The sequence below is a fragment of the Lissotriton vulgaris genome, chromosome 11 (assembly GCF_964263255.1).
Source record: "Lissotriton vulgaris chromosome 11, aLisVul1.2, whole genome shotgun sequence".
Lineage (NCBI taxonomy): Eukaryota > Metazoa > Chordata > Amphibia > Caudata > Salamandridae > Lissotriton > Lissotriton vulgaris.
The window spans coordinates 1,031,857,431-1,031,873,249 of NC_141699.1; positions in this window are offsets into that span (position 1 = coordinate 1,031,857,431).

The following is a 15,819-nucleotide window of genomic DNA, read 5'->3' on the forward strand; positions in this document are numbered from 1 at the left end:
GGTTTTTACGTTTGCGTTTGGGTGGTGGCTTAGCATTGTCATGAGTATCACTTGGGCCAATTCCCCCCAGTACTTTAGCCTCCTGATTGGACTCAATTGGGAGTTCAGAGGGTAAGATGTTTTCTGGAACTATGCTATCAGATAGGTGTTTGCTACTTACTTCTGTAGTATCAATGGAAGCTGCCCCCTCATTAATAGAGTGTATTTCAGCCAAGGCGATAATGGGGACAGGGCCAGTAACGCGCTCCGGTGTTTTGGAGGTAGCAATATGGCCCAAGGAAGATTTCTTTTTTAGTGCCAGTTCTATAGACAATTTCCTAGCAGACTCCAACTCTAAAGAGACTCTGTGCTGGAGCTTAGTTATCTCGTTGTCGATGGACAGGCTAGTCCTGTGATAAAATCATCAAGTGTCCCAGTGGCCTTTTTGCCACTTTTTGTGGTTTTGCTTCGTGTGGCTCGAACAGACATAGTTGAGGTTGGGGATGTAGCCCTAACGTAAAGGAAATTGTACTACGGTTTGGATGAACCACAACCAAGGGGGATGGCCCGGTCCGGTCTTATTCGGTCTGTAACGGCCTGAAACGGCCCTGTCTTTGCCCCGTCTTCGCCCACGCTGCGTCCCGCGCTGCGGGAGTTAACGGAACTTAAATAGGGGCGTGGAGGGCGGGGGGCGGGCCGGCAGGGAGAGCGGACCGGAACGGTCTTGCAGGGACTTCTGGGTATTGAAGTCCCCGCACGCTCGCAGCCCCGCTGGTTGCACACGCCCAGTACCGCCTGTCAGCCTCGGTGGACCCGGACTCCTCTCCGCGCTGTTTCAGCCCCGCCACACACAGCGAAGCGGCACCCGCGGAGCGGGTGCGGCAAGATGTTGGTTGAAGCGCTGCTGTGACGCGCTGGTGCTTCTGCAATCCTCCGTCAGTGCAACTTTGTAGCCAGAAGGTAAAGGTGACCCACTCGCTTGGCCGCTGGAACACCCTTTTCAGGTCTCAGAGGGGCGGGGGGCGGGCCAGCAGGGAGAGCGGACTGGAACGGTCTTGCAGGGACTTCTGGGTATTGAAGTCCCCGCACGCTCGCAGCCCCGCTGGTTGCACACGCCCAGTACCGCCTGTCAGCCTCGGTGGACCCGGACTCCTCTCCGCGCTGTTTCAGCCCCGCCACACACAGCGAAGCTGTTCGAAGAAGGGGATTGGCCCAGCAAAATTGGGGAAGGAAGGTAGGGCCGATTATTGCTAGAGAAAAAGAATGTACCTTCACAACCACTTAATTTGAAGAATTATTTTAAACAGAAATAAACGCAGATCAATACGTTTATCCTAGCCTTTGATTTTGGCTACTTAGTTTTTAATTATTCAACATTTTTATAAAAAGAAGGACATGTAATCAACTCAACAGAGAATCCATTTTAGTGATGTCCTACTAACAATACACATAACAACTGAAAATATCACAAATCAATTGTACATACTGAAAAAATATAAACAAAATTCACAAATCTTATCTACAACAACAACAGCTATGACATATAATGATCAAATCATATAAGCGGTGAAAACAATTGGAACATAGTGAAATCATTCTTGCATATTTAAACAATTCATGAATGAAAAAGAATGCAACTGTGGGAAATACAATTACAAATTTATGCAAGGATTCCTATCGTTCAAGATTCAAACTATACTTAATATAGTGGCCGACGCGTTTCAAGTCTCGGTTTTTAGAATTGCCGGACTCTCATCAGGGCTGGATGAGTCTTTTGAAGGTAAACCAACTGTTTGTAAAGAAACAAAAAACCGATTGAAAATACTCTTCCCAGAACGTCTTTATAACAAAGCAATCGTTTAAACTTAAAATTATGCTCCATACCTGGTCTGTGACCAGCGGGAAAATAAGCGCCTTCTGTTATACGTTTATGCAGTGCTCGCCTGTAATTGACAAGGTAACAGAGGCTAAGTCGAGTTTGAGACATTTTAATAGCCCAACACAGGTTTAATAAAAAAGGGGGGGGGGGTTTACCTAATGTGGGCTCACAAAGGGCATACCGTCTCCAGTCTTCCAATGCACTATGGAACAACGTGGCGTTTTTACACATCAACTCTGGTGGAAAGAATTCAAACAAAGCCTAGCGTTAGACATTTAATTCGTCTTGTGAGGAACGCGTGAAGCGCTCATCAGACCAGCACTTACGTGAATGATTGTTAAGTTCATGTAGAAATGCCACGAATTAGGGGTGTGCGGGTCAGCGCCGATTTTTAGTTTCTAAAAGTGAAAAGGAAACGGAGTTTAAGAAAAACTCAACTAACCGAGTCAGATAGAAACAAGACTCGTCAGCGTGTCCAGTATTTAGTGAAACGGCGGGACGCGCTTACCTTCGAGGTATGGTTGAATCTCTGCAATGAGTGTCTCCTACACAATCAAAGAGGGGACCGACCTCCATGCTGCCGTCTTCATTACTAGTTAGCAGCTACGGACTGGAGTCACGTGACATGGGCGGAGCAAGGCCCCCTGGTCAAGGAAGTGCATTCTGGGATATGTGGTCCATAAGTCCTAGGGGCATGATTAATTATCGCAAAATTTCAAAGCCGGTGGCCCAAAAATTTTGTGGGACATCACCGATGTGGGAATTGTGTTGCCTGCCCGACAACACTGGAGGGGGAGGTTTTTGACCATAATGGAATTTCATGGAAACACACAAACTTTACTAATTGTAAAACAAAAAATGTGGTTTATGCAGTGCTTTGCCCATGTGACAAGGTTTACATCGGCAAAACGAGCCAACAAATTAACATCAGAATAACCCAACATCGATCAAGAATCAGGAAAAGGGTCCAATCAGCACCAATGGTTGAACACTTCCTGAGCCTAAATCACAATGAGAATCAGTTTAAGTGGACTGTTCTGGCAACAATTGACTCAAAACATGGATCTGTGTGCGTGGACAGTGCCTTACTGCGCAAGGAGGCGTATTTAATCATGAAGTTTGATAGCATAAACAAAGGACTGAACTGCATGAGTGAGCTTAATAGGGCATAATCGGCTGATTGGACCCCCGTTTTTGATTACTATGTATTTCCAGCATGGGTCAATTTTTGGGCCACCGGCTTTGAAATTTTGCGATAATTAATCATGCCCCTAGGACTTATGGACCACATATCCCAGAATGCACTTCCTTGACCAGGGGGCCTTGCTCCGCCCATGTCACGTGACTCCAGTCCGTAGCTGCTAACTAGTAATGAAGACGGCAGCATGGAGGTCGGTCCCCTCTTTGATTGTGTAGGAGACACTCATTGCAGAGATTCAACCATACCTCGAAGGTAAGCGCGTCCCGCCGTTTCACTAAATACTGGACACGCTGACGAGTCTTGTTTCTATCTGACTCGGTTAGTTGAGTTTTTCTTAAACTCCGTTTCCTTTTCACTTTTAGAAACTAAAAATCGGCGCTGACCCGCACACCCCTAATTCGTGGCATTTCTACATGAACTTAACAATCATTCACGTAAGTGCTGGTCTGATGAGCGCTTCACGCGTTCCTCACAAGACAAATTAAATGTCTAACGCTAGGCTTTGTTTGAATTCTTTCCACCAGAGTTGATGTGTAAAAACGCCACGTTGTTCCATAGTGCATTGGAAGACTGGAGACGGTATGCCCTTTGTGAGCCCACATTAGGTAAACCCCCCCCTTTTTTTATTAAACCTGTGTTGGGCTATTAAAATGTCTCAAACTCGACTTAGCCTCTGTTACCTTGTCAATTACAGGCGAGCACTGCATAAACGTATAACAGAAGGCGCTTATTTTCCCGCTGGTCACAGACCAGGTATGGAGCATAATTTTAAGTTTAAACGATTGCTTTGTTATAAAGACGTTCTGGGAAGAGTATTTTCAATCGGTTTTTTGTTTCTTTACAAACAGTTGGTTTACCTTCAAAAGACTCATCCAGCCCTGATGAGAGTCCGGCAATTCTAAAAACCGAGACTTGAAACGCGTCGGCCACTATATTAAGTATAGTTTGAATCTTGAACGATAGGAATCCTTGCATAAATTTGTAATTGTATTTCCCACAGTTGCATTCTTTTTCATTCATGAATTGTTTAAATATGCAAGAATGATTTCACTATGTTCCAACTGTTTTCACCGCTTATATGATTTGATCATTATATGTCATAGCTGTTGTTGTTGTAGATAAGATTTGTGAGTTTTGTTTATATTTTTTCAGTATGTACAATTGATTTGTGATATTTTCAGTTGTTATGTGTATTGTTAGTAGGACATCACTAAAATGGATTCTCTGTTGAGTTGATTACAAGTCCTTCTTTTTATAAAAATGTTGAATAATTAAAAACTAAGTAGCCAAAATCAAAGGCTAGGATAAACGTATTGATCTGCGTTTATTTCTGTTTAAAATAATTCTTCAAATTAAGTGGTTGTGAAGGTACATTCTTTTTCTCTCACACACAGCGAAGCGGCACCCGCGGAGCGGGTGCGGCAAGATGTTGGTTGAAGCGCTGCTGTGACGCGCTGGTGCTTCTGCAATCCTCCGTCAGTGCAACTTTGTAGCCAGAAGGTAAAGGTGACCCACTCGCTTGGCCGCTGGAACACCCTTTTCAGGTCTCAGGGGGGCGGGGGGCGGGGGGCGGGCCGGCAGGGAGAGCGGACCGGAACTGTCTTGCAGGGACTTCTGGGTATTGAAGTCCCCGCACGCTCGCAGCCCCGCTGATTGCACACGCCCAGTACCGCCTGTCAGCCTCGGTGGACCCGGACTCCTCTCCGCGCTGTTTCAGCCCCGCCACACACAGCGAAGCGGCACCCGCGGACCGGGTGCGGCAAGATGTTGGTTGAAGCGCTGCTGTGACGCGCTGGTGCTTCTGCAATAACAATTTAATAAAATGTCAATTGCTTTGAAGAGTTTATTGTGTTTAGTAAGTTTGTATGATATATTACAGTGGCTCAAGATAAGGTAATTAATTATACATGCTGGTTTCAGTTTTGGGAATAGAGACCTTAGTTATTGAGTGTTTGTCAACTCTTTCTCTACAAAACACTAGTGAATAAATTTAAATAATTTCCTTAAAAATATTATTCCTTTTTGGTCTGTTCTTTGAGACAGTTTTAGCTGCCTAACTAGGCTATTGTTTTTTCCCCAAAAATAATATATAATATACAATCATCATCATAAAACTTTATTTCGATCACAATGGATCATAAAAGTACAAATAAAGACGTAATAAAAACAACCAATCAATATCCTTTAGTGCCGTACAAATAGAAAGTCTAAAAAATGCAGACATTATACTCTTGGGTCCAAATAATTTCATGCAAGACATCACGCTGATCCGTCTATTCTACTGAGCACAAGGACCAATGCTTAAGTCCTGCAAAACAAGCATGTCATTGTACATAAAGACTTAGCAGGCACCCACCAGGAAGGAGAAGTGGACTAAGAGATCGAAATTTGATCAATGTGGAGCATCCTACTAGTCCCTGGGTCAGCTATTCGCAGACCTGTGCAAATGTTCAAATAAAGTGCAAGTTCAACTAATATCCCACGTATAGACCCACATTTTTAGATCTTTTGGGCCGAAAGGGATGTGCAAAATCGCAGTGTACCCCTAAGCAACAAGGTGTCATTTGGACATTTTCATTTGGACTCTACACCAGTTAACTTTCAAAGTACCAGTAACATTGGGTTAAAACACAGCTAAAAAAGGTTAAAAGATGGAGATAAAAATACAATCACAAAGGGTGAGTACAAGAAGTTAAAGTGCATAATAAGATGTCTACTGGGGGTTGGGCGGGTGTTAAAAACAAAGGTGAGATGGGCTCATCCGCGCCCTATCACATAAATATCATGACAGTTCCTGGAGACAATGCCTCATCTGTTGTTCCCCTCAGTCTGTCTGTAGTGTTGCCTGTTTCTGCCATTCTATTCATTTTGCGCATATCGTTGCCTGCCTTTGCCATTCCTGCTAATTTTGTCCACATTATTGCCTGTTTGCTAATCCAGCGAACTTTATCATTACTGTTGCCTGATTCTGTTTATTTTGTCTCTATTGTTGCCTGTTTTGCCTGCTAAACTGTTGTTTGCGGTGTTTTTAGGTGCTGTACACAGAGAGACCGCAGCGTGATTTTTACAACTGGACACGCTGCGCCCTGGATTGCCTGATTCATTTAGCCAACTTTTGCCACAAATACGGGCCTGAATATTACGTTCCATGGAGGATATCGGCACCACCGCCATGGTCTATATCTACTGCATAACAGGATTTGTCCTTAGCTAGCCCTTGCCACTTTACGGGCATTGGTGTAACCAGGTTTTGGACTCCAATTGAGCATTGCAAGAGTGATGAGGGTCACTTCACCCGTCCCCTTGTCCTGAGGAAGATCCCCATAGCTGAGGTATTAAAGTCCCTCCTTTGCTGATAACCAGATCGAAACGTCAATCCTACCCCTACCATACCTGGGCCATTTCCCCTTCCACATTACCCCTGTTTACAACCTTAAAGAAAATCTCCTTACAAATTCAAATGAATAATTTGCATGTGGCCAAGTTGCATCTAACTGTTTATTGATTATCAGTTTTGTACAGTCTTGTAAATATATGCCGTTTATTTTTCTAAACACTTTGCGCTTTCTTGACTCCTATATATATATATATATACACTTGAGCGCTCCTTCTTACATGTTCCCTAGAACATTCTCCTACCTTCTTGACCCTCTAATAATAGTTCCTTTAAATAACTAAATAAAGATATTGTAATAATACTCAGTGTTTTTTTCTGCACATTTATTTTCACGATTTACAGGCATTTGGGAGCTGATTAATGTAAGCTCAAATAAGTTGATAATTCTGTTAATCTAACTCTTCCTTGAATAATTATTCCAGGACCTTTGTTTCTTCATAATAACCGATACCCAGGTCCAGGGACATTTTGGGAATACCCCATTGTTTATAATGGCTGCTTTGTAAGCGTTACATATGTGCAGATACTTCCCACCAAAGGAGCAGGTTCTTGTGCCAACTAGCCATCACTGCTGCAAGATCTTTGCTTGGCTGTTTCTCCCTTTACCCTTCTCTGTTCTTACCCTCTGTACCCCTTCCTGTCTTCCCTCTGCTGACTGCATTTTGCTGATTCTTGCCTCATCTGTTGTCATTTGTTTCGTCCAATTCCACTCAGTCTGTCTTTATTGTTGCCTGCTTCTGCCATTCTATTCATTGTGCGCATATCGTTGCCTGCCTTTGCCATTACTCCTAATTTTGCCCGCATTATTGCCTGTTTGCTAATTCCACATACTTTGTAATTGCTGTTGCCTGCTAACCTGTTGTATGCTGTGTTTTTAGGTGCTGTACACAGAGAACCCGCAGCTGACTTTCCTGCCACCCGCCGCTCCCGCTTTCCACTTCCTAGGACCTACTTAATAGAGGCGGAACTGTGGCTATGTCTCGGGCATGCCAATGGTATTCCTTTGTGCACCTGTCCGCACTTGGACCGCCCCTAATGCCAGGAGCCGTGGATCTCCTGTCAACTGCAGATACACCAGTACCAAACTCACTTCCCACAGCCCTGGATGCCACAACAACTGCTGTGAAAACTCTCCATGTATTACAGCAGGACCCTTAGAATGCCACCACTGCCTCTTCACATGCATCACCAGAGCACACGCTCATGCAGCCGCCCCACCATGCCTCCCACAACCATGCCCGACCTACTCCACTGCCTCCTACTCAATGCCCGAATGCTCTGCAAGCACACCACCATCACCTACCGCACCCTGACATCATCTTCCTCACCAATAACTGGCTCAACCTTGCTTCCGCACCCAACATCGCCACAACCAACAATTGCAAGATTGCACACTGGGACCGCATCAACAAACACAGAGGTGGGATCCCCATCAAATCAAAGAATCTACCCTCTGCACCACCTCCATGGACAACACCATCCCAATCATGGAACACCTCAGCTTCCAACTTAGAACAGACAGCAAAACCACCCTCAGAGGCACCCTCATCTACAGACCTCCAGGACCATGCCCCAGCTTCTGAGATGCCATTTCTGAATTCATCTCTCCCCGAGCCATCAACAGCGAACACTACATCTTCCGCGAAGACCTCAACCTTCACCTCAACGACCTTGACACCAGCACAGTCAGTCTTCTCAAAAGCATGAAAGCCATTGGCCTCACCCAGCTTGTCACTGACCCGATACACATTGCAGGACAAATGCTGGACCCTATCTTCACAGCAGCAACAGAATTAAGTACAGCCATGCCACAGAGCTCATATGGACGGACCACTCTGTTGTCCACTTCATCTTCACAGCAGCCCCCAGCGCCACCACCAGACCACCCAGCACTTCACAGTGCACCACAGCTGGACCAAGGTATCCAAAAGCCCATGGACCAACGCCCTTGTAAGCGCCCACCCTGAATCCACCACCAACCTCGATCATGCTGTCAAGAACTTCACCACCTGGTTCTCCGACTGTGCCAACAGAGACACCCCCATCAAACCTACCAAACTCAAGAGATCCACCAAAGGTTGAGCTGATATACCTTGGAAATGCGAACCACAAAACTCACCTGCAAACAAAGTGAAAGGAATAGGTGCATCAACAAGGAGCCCACTGACCAAACTGCCTTCAAGACATCACTCAACCACTACCATCGACTCTTGAAAGAGACAAGAAGGAATGCCCTAGCCAACCACATTGAAGCCAGCTCCAACTACAGCAATGAACTCTTCAGCATCATCAAGGAGTTCTCCAATCCCTCAGCAAAGGAAAACATCATCAACCCCTCCCAGAAACTCTGCAACACTCTGGAGGACTTCTTCAATGAAAAGATCTCCACCATCTACAAAGACTTCAAACCCCAACCCACTGCCTCCAACATCCCCAGCCTTCTTGCTCCTACAGTTGTTTTCCCCAACCACTGGATTACCGCCTGGGACCAGCTCACCCCTCAGAGCACCACAGACATCATGCACTCTGTCCACTCTAGAGCACCCACCGACCCCTGTCCTCACCACTTGTTCAACCTCTGCCTCAAGACCTTCAGTGACAGCCTCACAGCCATTCTTCAATACTTTCATCATCTCAGCCATGTTACCTGAGGAGTAGAAACATGCTAAAGTCAAACCCCTCCTCAAGAAACCATCCACTGACCCCAACAAACTCAGGACTACCGGCCCATCTCCCTGCTCCTTTTTCCTGACAAAGTTCTAAAAAAGGCTATCAACCACTAACTCACGGAATACCTCAAGAACAATGATCTTCTGGATGTATCCCAATCGGTAAACAATGTTTACCACAAATCTTTTTCTCCGCAGGGAATCACAACGTGGTCATTACAACGACCGCATTGTGATTCCGCATACCATTACTCCGCAAGTTGGAACAACGACTTGCGGAGGAGGGGGGGTGTTGGATTAAAAATCCAACACTTTCCCTATTGTCCGTACAGACTGGAGTTGGAATAGTAAATTATACTATTCCAACATCCAGCGCCCCCCTCCGCAAGTCGTTTTTCCGACTTGCGGAGTAATGGTATGCGGAATCACAACGCGGTCATTGTAACGACCGCGTTGTGATTCCCTGCGGGGAAAAAGACTGTGGGATAACAATATAAATTCATCCCAATCTGCATGCCACACAAACCATGGCACCAAAACCACCCTGGTCGTAGCCACTGATGACATAAGAACCTTACCAGACCGGAGAGAAGTGGCAACCCTGATACTCCTCTTGTCTGTCTTCGAAAATGTGTCCCACCACACCCTGATCAAGAGGCTTCATCAGATTGGAATCCAAGAGGATGCTCTCAAATAGACCACATCCTTCGTCACCAGAAAAACACAGAAAATCCACCTTCCACCATTCACCTCAGAGCCCAAAAACATCATCTGAACCATGGACTGAACAACATCTCTACGCACATTGCACCCAGCTCATCCTCTCTCTATTCGAAGATTCATTCACTACTAGGGCCAACTGCTACTGGTGCATGACCAGCATTGCAGACAGATGCAAAACAAGTGCCTCAAACTTAACACAGAAAAGACAAAAGTGCAGAACTTTGGGAACAACACCTTTCCGTGGAATGACTCATGGTGGCCTGCTGAACTGGGACTCTCTCCCATCCCTACGAACAAAGCCCGGAACTTCAGCATCATCTTGGACAGCAAACTCACCATGAAGAATCAGATCAATGCAGTCTCCTCTTCCTGCTTTCTCACTCTGTGCATGCTTCGCAAGATCTTCAAATTACTCCTAGTCTCCACTAGATACATCGTCACTCAAGCCCTCATCACCAGCCGATTAGACTATGGCAATGCACTCTATGCAGGAATTAGCACACACCTGAAAAGACTGCAGACCATTCAGAACTCAGCAGCCAGACTCATTCTCGACCTCCCTAGATGGATCTACATCACTCCTCACCTGAAGGAACTTCACTGGCTCCCCATCCACAAGAGATGCCAATTAAACATTTTGACCCACGCCTACAAAGCCCTGCACAACCAAGGACCAGCATACGTCAACCAAGGCATGAAACTCCACCAAACCCCCATACTCCTGTGCTCCACCTCACTCGCCTTTTCTCGTATCCCCAACATCCGCTGAAGCAACAGTGAAGGATGCACCTTCTCCTACCTTGCCAGAAAAACCTGGAATGGCCTCTACCTCCATCTCTGGATCTCACTCTTACTCCAGGAATTCAGAAAGGGACTCAAGACCTGGCTATTCAACTGATGCCACCAGAGCAGAATAGCTCTCGGCACCTGGATACCCTCACGGGTGATTAGCCGTGCTCTGCAAAATCAGTTTGATTGAGAATGAAGGTACAGTGCAAGACAGTGGCATTGTCGCTAGAACTGTGAACTTTGGGACATGTCATGAACCAAGAAACCAGCCATTATCAACTTTCAGAGGGGTAGATGGAGTATCCATTGGGGACCAGGAGATTCATACCAAGCATTTCCCTTAAAAAGTGAAATGGACCCAAGCTAGTACGTCTGTATTTTTGTGCAAACATTTTATATTTGCAACAGCCCAAGATACTAACAGGTGGATCCTTCATAACTTCTACCTGGATTGCTATGTATCGTATTCCAGCGTTCGGATTTTGTATGTACAGTATTGAGTTGTGTGGAAATTTATCATCCCCCTCCTAAAAGGCCAACATTTTGGAAAAGTTAGACCAGCGTTAGTTTATCTACAAATGTTGGCCTCGCCTATGGTGTGCTTTGGGGTTGCACGCTTTTTAATTGCCCCCATTAGGAGCAGGAATAGACTGATGATTGCATGATTGGGGCTATCTTTTAAATGACTTATTCATGACCCTTTGTTAGAATTTTAATATTTATTAATCTAGTACTTAGTGTGTTGGACAGAACTGTGTTGTACCTGATGGGTTTTAAAAATTGTGTAATATCATGGAATAGGAACTGTAATGAATGTATTTAATTGATTGTATCCACTTTGATGGCTTTAATTTAACCGAATAAAGTTATACTTGACTTGAGTTGTGTGTTAAAAGTAGCATTTTCTTCTTACATAAGATACTGGCTGGCCAATGATGTATTGGCTTATATGTCTCACTACCTCACAGAGAAAGACTTGGACTGCTTGACTTCACCACCCGAAGGGTCAAGTGCTAAAGGGGTGTACTTGGTGTCCAGACTTCATTTGCATATAGCATTCTTCCAATTCCCCCATGCAAATGTGATTCTTGCAAGGGCAGAGCAATGAACGCCCTCGTGAGTTTTTTACCCCTAATCAGGGTACCAGTCAGTCTGGCTTGCCACTCCATAAATATTCAATTGGCATTACAATAATACAGGTGGGCAATCCAATTTGAACCATGGATGCCTCGCAATACTGGCTAATGATTGATTGATTGATTGAATGTGTAATGAAGACTATTTTTTGGGGGGTTCATTTTGTTAGTGTTTTGGGTTTCTTATCTAAATGCATTAGTGTGAAACAGAAGGCTATACAGGTAATTTGCTTATTGAAATGGAACCAATGACGTAATTCGAAGGTTGGGATGATGGAGTCCTACATGTAGTCAGCGGGGGGTAAACGTCCTTTACAGCGCGGTGTTTACACCGCACGACCTTTACCACGCTGCCCTTACAACGCAAGTCTTTACTACGACTTGCGCTGGATGGCGCTGTTGGTTAAGGAATATTGTAATTTTATATTCCAACACCTTTTCTACTGTTACGTGGACTGGTGTTGGAATATAAAATTATAATATTCCTCAATCTGCGCCCTCCAACGCAAGACGTTGTAACGACTTGCGTTGTAATAACCGCGTTGTAAAGTACTGCAATCTAAAAGATCGCGTTGTACTGACATACATCCTCAGTGGGGTGTATAAACCTGAGGGCAGTCACCTTGCCAAAGACATGTCACAGCTTACCACATTCACCAACCTGACTCCAATCAGGGATTTCGATTCTGCACCAAGTTCATTACAAATCTAAAATGAGGGTGTTTCAAATCGACTTCTCAAAGAATTGTTTTCGGAAAGAAACAGAGGGGCATATTACCAAGCAATAGCGATAATTATTGCTATTGCTTGGTTAGAGACAAAAATGTACCGCTGAGCTGCGGCGATTTTTATTGCAGATAAACCTTGGTATTACCAAGGTTTATCGCAAATGCGATAAAAATCGGCCACAATGCATGAATATCGCTGAAAAGTCAGCGATATTCATGCATTACCGAGCTAATGCTCTTAGCCATGTTATCCACCTCCCATTGGATAACATGGCTCAGGGCAGGTGTTAGCTTTTGGAGATATTCGCGCTTAGCGAGAATATCTCCAAAGGTTGGTTATAGGAGATAGCGATGTTAGCGACTGTTTCCAGTCGCTAACATCTTGGCACGCCCACTTTGCATGTCATTAGTGATAAATATCACTGACATGACAAGTGGGGCCCAAGATGGTCGCTATCTCCTACTAGCTGTCGCTAACTGGTGTTAGCGACAGCTAGGTAATAGGGAGATCATTTTATCTCAGCTTTCTTGGCTTTTAAAGCCAAAAAAGCGGAGATAAACCCCCTTGATAATATGCCCCAGAGAGTTTTAGACGGTAATATTAATTGATACACAGCAGGAGCTAAGAGGCTGCAACAGCTGTTATTTGAGAAGAAAAAACGTAAATTCGCCTTGGTCTGGTGAAGTAACAAATCCGTCTGATTGTGCAGCATAGAGACAGTCCACATTTAAGAAAGATACATTTGTAACATTTAAGGAAGACTATTAAAGAGAATAAACAACAACAACAAAATACTAATTTGTTCATTTATTTGATAATTTATCTTTTGTGTTTTGCAGTTTTACACCCGCACCTGGAGGCATCGAAAAGTCACGGCAACTTTGATAAGATGCAGAAACAAGACATAAACTGCAACTAGAACGCCATTATTTGGAAACGGCTGTTAGTTTTTCAGACAAGGGTGTACATATAATCATATTCCTTGATAGGCGAGGTTGTGAGTGCGACTGAATATGCAGGTGAAAGGATGCACACCATATCTGAAACTTCTCACAGTCATTCAGTTTTTCATCAGAGGTCATGGGTACAGGTATGTAGAAACGCGAGAAATCTGTGAGGAGGCAGTGCTGGATGTATTAAACCGACACTTAACAAAGGAATGTAGCGCCTAGAGCCTGGGAGGAATGCGTTCATGAGGGATTTCTTAAATTCATACACGGTCAACTCTTCTTGCTGAATTAAAACTAGTTGTTTAGAGATAAAGGCATATGCATGTCATCACAGTCAAACTTTAAACACTTGATAATTAAGATACTATTACATTAAGACTTTTCACACATAATAAAATCAGCGCATCAGCATAAAACCAGATTGCAACCACGGGCTACAAAGAGCGTAACCAGAATGTATTTATTTCATATAAATAAATAAAAAAAACTCCCTACAGAGACGTGGACATTTCACCCGTCCCTACAGTCTACAACGGCTCAGACATATTTTCATGGTCTATAAATCTTGAAATCTTATAATATATCGTTGCTACCTCCTTGGATAGAAAAATAACATATTGTCAATGCGATGTGAGGCATTTTCTGTCTCCCGTGTGAGCAATAAGTGATAAATGTTGGTTCGAAGTTCCCAGATATTTAGGGTTTGAAAATAGTTAAGTGATAAAAATGGAGAAAAAAAGCCACAACAGAATGGCAGACGCTTCATTTAAAATTGCACAACTGTACCTAAGCTAGCAAAAGCAAGCAGACAGAAATATTTAACTAAAAACATTGCACATGGTTTACGAGAGTGCCTTAATTTCACAACAAGAGAAAATCAATATATTGTACACGAGCACAGTTATGCATCCTTAAGTGAATTTCAGTACAAGAAGGGAAATAGACTGACTGCGAATTGCACACTCACCTGTTAAAATTCCTTAAAATGGATTTTCACTGTTCCCACTCCACAGGATGGCAATTTTTTTGTTCTGCATCCTAATTTTACCACCAGGAAACTTTAGAGAAAATTGAAATGTAAACATAGAAAGACAGTACTTGGCACTTACCCTGCACACCATCTGTATAGCTTGCTATGAAGTACTCTTTACAGCATGTAATGGGAAACAGGATTACGCGACAGGGTCAAGCAGCAAATTTGTTTGTTTCTCGGTTTCAGATGACTTCATTCTTTTGAATTTCTAGATTTTATTCTAATTGCAAAATGTTTGCCTGCACTTGGTGCTAGGGGTGTACATTGTTTTTGACACAACTCCCGGATAATCCTTGTGTACCGCTCATGATATTCCTGATTGTCGAAGATGCTGCCGCGGAAGAGGAGGATTTCTAGAGGAATTTGTGCAGCGGATCTGTTTATTATTTGCATCTGCATTGTCAGCTCTTGTGTGAGGAGAGGAGTACTTCAGGAGGGGATGATGCTTATTTTTCAGGCGTACAACAGGATTTTCCGCAAACAATGCGCCTGTTGATGCATCATGTCTCTTGTATCCGCGGTCTTTTCGCATTCAAACACGACTTTAAGGAGACATATTTGATACATAAAGGGAAGTGTTTCACCTAAAGTAGGGTATTTTAAGAACCTCAGTGGGAGATCCTGTGCATATGACCCCAGCCCCCTTGTGCTATTGCCCCCACTGAATAATAGTGAATGTGTGTGGGCCTAATCTGTAGAAGATTATGAGAAAGACTTTTAAATGTGAGATTTCTCCCTGTACCATGTGCCACTTACCCATCTCTTGCTTCTATTTCAGCAGCATTCCGCCTATAGCTGTTTGATCATTAGTTTGCAAATCACAGTTGGAAACTGTGCTTCAAATATGACAAATAAAAACTGTAATATCCCTTTTAAAGCTACTGTTTAAAATGTTAATACTGCTTTAAAAACTATAAAAATCTGAAATTCTAGTAGGTCTTAGCTGGTAACACCTTGACCATTGCAATCGTATTTTTTAAATTGTGTACATTCAAAAACAAATATTTTATTTTTTTAATAAACGTCAGAAACTTTACTTTTTGTTATTCTTTGCGCGATTGCCAACCTCAATAGAAATTGTTAGCATGCAACACTCACCAGTTATTTCCACACAATGGTGTGCGCGGATAAGGCTTCCCTTTCACAGCGCAATCCCCTATCCTTCAACAATTACCTTCACCTTAAGAGTCCTTGTGAAAGAAAGTAGTCTTGCCTTTATTTCTGGAATATTTAATGAATGAAAGTGCAGCAAAAACATCTAACAGGGAATTTGCTCACTGACTGCTATCAAAGAGTGAGTGTCTTTGGAGGATAAATGATCCGGTCCAAAAATT